Here is a 6327-nt window from a genome sequence, read left to right as displayed (position 1 = left end):
GTCTCCAATTTGTTCCTCCTGAATACCGTTTGATAAAAAAAGGAAATTCGAATTTTTGTTGTGGTTTTCCATGCTGTACGGATTAAAATGAAAACGCGAATCTCTGGAAACTCATTGTACGATTGCTATATGGAATGGTTTAGTCAGTTTTTTTATTTATCACAAAATTCTCATCAACCGAAATTGGTTATTAGCGAATCATACAATGCATCAAACCAATTTTATATATAACAGTACAAGTTAAATGAGTATGAGACACAGATTTGTGTGGATACTCTAATGTTAAAGTGCCCAACTAAATGATACTTTTATTAAATGTATTCATTCCAAAGATTACCAAAACACATGCGATTAAAAATGAATATTCACCACATTTTGATATTCGTTACAGTCCAACTGGATTTTTTGAATCTATGTTATCCCAATTCATTTTTTCGAATTTCCGTGGCACAATATTATCAAGTCTTGACCGACCCTTAGAAAATAACCGTGCTACCGAAATATATCCCTATTGATTTTAGTATATTATAACTCTGTTTTTACAGAGGTCAAGTCACACGAAGATTAATGTTTTTTGCAAGGTCTGATCCCTTTCCTTCACCCCTGATCACATACAGTAAATAATGAACAAATATTTCTCTATTTTTATTAAAGTCACCATAAAGCTTAATAGTTTCTTCCCATTCACCTTCTAGTATGTGTTTTTCAAGTTTTGCAAATAGCCGGTGGCCAAATCTGGAGAGTTTGGCAGATATAAATAAATCGTCGCCTTCCCTAACTATATCTGCTGATACAATGACGAGCTTGTGAATGGATGCCTTATTCTGATGCGAAAGAACAGCTTTGTATAGCTTACCAAGACGTTTTTATTTTACACTCCATGTAAATCCGTAATAAAATTGGCATAATAAGATTCTGTTATTGTAGCTCACATGCATTACTAATAATCTTTCAAAAAATTGACTATACCACTTGCTTATGAGTGGGTGTTGATATTCATAGTACACTCTGGGCAGTTAATGTTCCCGTGTTTAATTCAGCAGCACTATCTTCAACTATTACACTTTTTATAATATTTTCGTGTTTTGTAATGGGAGCTCTACCTACCTGTTCGTTTGCCACGCTTAAACTCACAAATTCACTTTTCCACTATGTCATATACTGAAAATTCACCTAATGTATCCACGACATCTTTGTTAATTTGCTTCAAGACCAAATATTCAATCACAATTTGTTTTAAGACTGAGATGTGACTGTCTCTTATTCAGACTTCTATCGGAGGTACACTACAACTAATTCCGAGAGTTTCTGGCGTATTGATAAATAATAATTCTTTTGATCCATAAATTAGTTAGGGACTGAGCAACTGGATCAGTTTAGGTATATAATTGATTTAATCTTGTTTTATCTAACCAAACGATAAATATGTAGACCTAGAAAATTAGCTTGTTTTTAAAGTATCATTTAACTATGTTTGTGATAGAACTTTTCCGAATTGATTTGAGCGTTTAACCATGTTGCTTTTAGATACATTAAAAATTGTTCCAGGTGTAGGATTGGACAATAATTTGCATTCAGAAACAGTTTAGGTATATATAATCCTCAGTTATAGCTATCACATTCAAATTTTGGTTTATTATCGAGTGAGTAATTGTGGGTGAGTTTCGAAAATAATTTTTCGTTATTATCTCAAATTTGTTTATAGTTTGTCGAGCTAACATATTATTTTAAATCTATATTCTTCTTCTTCTACTTCTTGGAGATCTGTCGATCTGTTAATTCTGAAGCTGCCTCTGCATATTGTTAGTTTCTTAGGTGTAATTATTGGCGCACACACTCATATAACAGATATTTATATTTGACTAAAACTATATGCAAATTAAAATGTACCTGGAACTTGGGAAAAGAGGATTCTGATGGCCCAAACGGCAAAAATTTCGTTGGCAACGAACTGGAATAATACAAGAAAGTACAATTCAATCTTCAAGCGACGACACTGTGTTTCACGACCTGAATCGGTTCAACGTAAACTGACAATTTTAGCTTTAGTTTGAAAATGAGAGCCGTGTTTCAATAGCGTTGAAAGTTTTTTTTCAGTCATTAAATCAGTTAGAAAATCAGTTCAATCTTATATATTGTGCACGGTGATAAAATTTATAGTGCTATGTGAATTGAATTCGGCAGAAAAGTGCTAACATATATATTTATTGTGCGGTTAATAGAATAACAAAAAAAAAATAAACCTTTCAGTGATTTACGATGGTAGTCAACTCCGGAGAAAGTTTATTTGATTCTCTATTGCGATAACAAATTTGAGTAATTGGTTTGTTTTTATGTTAAACTTATTTTCCACGGTATTCAGCTATTATATTTATTTTTTTCCAGTTTATATTTTCATATTAAAAAATTTTGATACTTATATACTTAAGATTAGATATTTTTGATGCACGATTCTCTAATATAAATCGTTTTCAATAGGAACTAAATTGAATTGAATTTCCTTACTTCACTAAGTATTTTTCAACTTCGAATTTCAAAATATTTGAGCTGCTCCACGCCTCTCGAATTGTATCATTCTTTAATAGATAAACGCTAGTATTTCGATTCATGTCTACAAAAATATGTTGCTCCTAATTTTTTGCAATGTATTAATTTCCAAACCAGCTCTGGAAAACGATAAAGATAATAGAAGTATACTTCTATCTCTTCAGTTGTAATTTTCATTCAAAAATACCAACACATAGAGTAACAATTAACACAATGAAAATCGAGCATAGAAGAAGGAAGCTGTAATCAATAAACGTTCAATTGGTTTGCATTGGTGCATTGGATAGAAAACATGTTCCTCTTTATTGATTGATACATTCATCCATAATCACCGTATATTAGGAACGTACAGTTCGTAAAATACTGCTTACTGCACACCAGCATTTTTATGAATAATCGTGGTCGCAAAGCACTCAGATCATAACCTCGATAATGGATGTAAGGTAATAAAACTATCATTCACAGAAAACCTTACTACACACTTAGAGCTCGTAGATATCCTTCGGTTAACGTTATGTTCTAGATAATAGAATAACAGATAATGAAAACAATTCGATTTGCAACCTAGAATAATTTATATATATATATATATATATGTTCAAGTCATATACCAAAATTCTTCAGGGAACAATTGGCGATGAATTACAAAAAGTTTCAAAAACATATACAAGAATTCAACCGATTTCCGGTGGTTATTTTTATGTTGAATACATTTTTCAACAATGTTTTAGCCAACGTATCCTTGTCAAGTTTCTTTGAAGTGCTGTATATGAATGCTCGAAATAGCAGATGTCAGTTTCATTTTGAAATTTGCGTTAAAAATTAAATATATTCACAGAATTGATCAATGACATCAGATTGATAAATGTTATTATATTTCTATAAATACGAGGATGGATCAAATATGAATTGGAATTTTGCTATAAAAAGTATATACAGAGGTAAAATTTCCTATACACACACACACACACACACACACACACACACACACACACACACACACACACACACACTTTTACCACCTAGAAGTTTTCGGATAACCTTTTAATAAAAATATCTTGGCTTGTAACCTAGCCTGTTCATTGCTTTCGAATCGCAGTCCGCCAAGTGCTTCTTTTAAAGAACTTAATACATAATGGTCGCATGGCGACACATAGGATCTATGAAGAGTAAGTTCAAGTATTTCTCAACCTAATTCGTTCAACGTTTCCATCGTAAACCAAACTGCATACGTCTTGGAGGAATATCGCACTACGGATTGGAATATCGCGTCGTTTTGATGTGTTGACAGGTTTCACCGTGTTTCTTTCAGGTGTTTACTATACTACCGCGTATTCATAGTTTGTTCTTTGGTGAGAAAATCAACGGATATTACTCCTCTTATGTCCTAAAACACGGTAAATAACACATTCCCCTTCGCTTTACCTAGTGCGGCTTCGTCTTTCTTCCTCCACTCCATTGATGCGCTCTTACTCTCTAGAATAAAGTGGTGTAATCAATTCGCATCTGTGGTGAATGTCAAGTGCATTCAATTTTGTCCTTTCTCTTCATAACGCTACAGGAGATGCTTGCAAACTTACTGTTCAAAATTCAGAAGTCTTGGTGCCTATCTGGCTGAAATGTTGCGGTAACCGAGCCGTTTATAAATTATTTGCTCAATAATACTCACACTGATGCTCAATTCTTCAGCCATATCGCGTAAAGTACTATATCGATCTCCTACAATGAGTTTTCTAGAGTGCTGTCTTTCCCATCAGTAACATTTGTTCTGGAGCGCCGCGCATGTAGCACGTTTGTCACCACTTTTCGGAAAACCACCATACATACACTTGTGTCTTAGTAAGTCACTCAAACGAATAATGATGTGATAGATAGTAGTATATCTTTCTTGTACATGGCTTCGTAACAGACCAGTCTAACATCCAGTGCAGTCATTCTTACGACACTAAACTTTTCGCGCGTATATTCAAAAGTTCTGGTTTATATTTGAACCAGTCTCGTAATAAATATGTTGATTGAAGAAATTATGTCCGAAAGTCCGAAATTGATAAAAATGATGTTATAATTTCAAAGAATTTTTTGTCTTATGAACCTTTGTTGCGGAATTAAGAAGGCTTGAATTTTTCTATATTAAAACTTAAAACAAATGTCACCGGTTCAAAAATATTTTCCAGAATTGAAAAATTCAAAGAATAGTAGTGAAATAGCATTCAATAACACATTCATGTGATTCCAAATCATCGACTGAATTTTGGCAACATACTATTGACGTTAATTAAATGTACAAACATTGTAGGTTAACACTCTCTACAAGATCTCTTCAAAAATAGAACACTTTACCCTCGAACCGTTACACGGGATGGAACAAAATTAAAAATAGTCCTAGGTACATCCAAAATACTCGTTTTATTGATGATTCTGTTCAACAGCTGTTCATACTGATAAAGAAACATGACATGTTGTGTATACTTCTAATTAGGCGGGTTATTTTCTGAAATGATTGTTGCATAGAGTAAAATCTTCGTAATAATGGATGAATTAACAAAGCTGGTAGACAGCAAATCAACAGAGAAAAAGCAAAAATAGCAATACAGAAGTAACGGCTAAGCTTAGGTAGAAACACAAAAAACTAAGAAGTACACCAAGAAAGAAATAGATATATCAAATAGGTAAACCGAGGGAATGAGAATCTTTGGAGAATTTGAGAAAGGTGGGAATAGATCGAATCGAAGTGAAATCCTCATGAAACAATTGAAAGGGTATGAAGAGAAAATAATAAGAACAGAACGAGTGATGAGGCTAACCAACTGATATTTTCTTTTGAATATATTATACGTTGATTATTAATTTTTTCAGAGTAATAAAGACAAATCAGTATTTTCCGATGGATGATTGGAAATTGGTAACAAATCTCATACTGTTTCTACTACCACATCAACACTAACTATTAAAGGTCGTTTCTATAACCAAATTGTCGTCTTCGTTATCGTGTCTGGTATGAGAAATTGCTAGAAATTCCAACTCACTATTTAATTTCATTTGGTTTTGAATTTATTAACAATATTCTACTCCACAATTGATCAAAGTTATGTAGCATCTCAGCTATTTTAAGAAGCAATAAACATATGAAGATCACAAAAACATGCATCCATCCAAGTAATTAACATATAATATTATAACAGTTAGTTAAATGGCAATTGAAAAAAGGAGACATACATTCGACGCTTAATGAAGAGTATGAATACACAGTTATTTGATTTAACATCCACTTAAGTTTAATTTAGCAAAAGAAGAGGTTGTCTCAGTTTTCCAAAGTCCTGTTTTAGTTTTGACTAATTTAGCTTGTTATTTTCCATTTTACCGTAAAAGTCGGTAGATGCTTATTTTCTTGGTAGTCCAACCTTTGATCTCTTGATAAGTAACGTTTCCACTTTTTCCATTGAATCTCTTCTTCATAGGTTGTCCTGATCTCAAATAACAACCGATTAATGGAATACCCAATATATCTGTTGAACTCCTCAGAACCACTCCTTATTTGATAAGAGTAATCATGTTTTCTTCACCAAGCATATTTTGTTTTTATGAAATATATTATTTATAAACTGATTTCATATAAGTTTGATTCTGTGTAGGGGAAAGGCAGGTAAAACGGAGTAAGTGGGCGAAATGAGGTAGTTTTATTTTAAGGGATCAAGCCAATGACATTTTTACACCTTATTACATTTTTTGTGCTTCGTTTAGATTACACACTACTGTAAGTGTTAATCTCAAAGTGACCGT

General features: G+C 32.7%; 1 protein-coding gene across 3 annotated transcripts in view; it reads left to right on the top strand.

The window, feature by feature from the left end:
- Positions 1-2041: 2041 nt before the first annotated feature.
- The window catches only part of LOC130899108 (neuroligin-4, X-linked-like), a 113297-nt gene continuing 109011 nt past the window's right edge, over positions 2042-6327 (top strand). The window contains exon 1 of one of the 3 annotated variants that reach the window (XM_057808878.1): positions 2042-2316. The gene's annotated coding sequence lies outside the window, so the exon portion shown is untranslated. Of the gene's footprint in view, positions 2355-6327 lie in introns of all 3 variants that reach the window. The other 2 variants (XM_057808877.1, XM_057808879.1) reach the window with 2 other exon arrangements.

The sequence above is a fragment of the Diorhabda carinulata genome, chromosome 10 (genome assembly GCF_026250575.1).
Source record: "Diorhabda carinulata isolate Delta chromosome 10, icDioCari1.1, whole genome shotgun sequence".
NCBI lineage: Eukaryota > Metazoa > Arthropoda > Insecta > Coleoptera > Chrysomelidae > Diorhabda > Diorhabda carinulata.
Note: the sequence above shows the minus strand (reverse complement) of the source record. Positions and strands in the feature narration are given on the sequence as shown.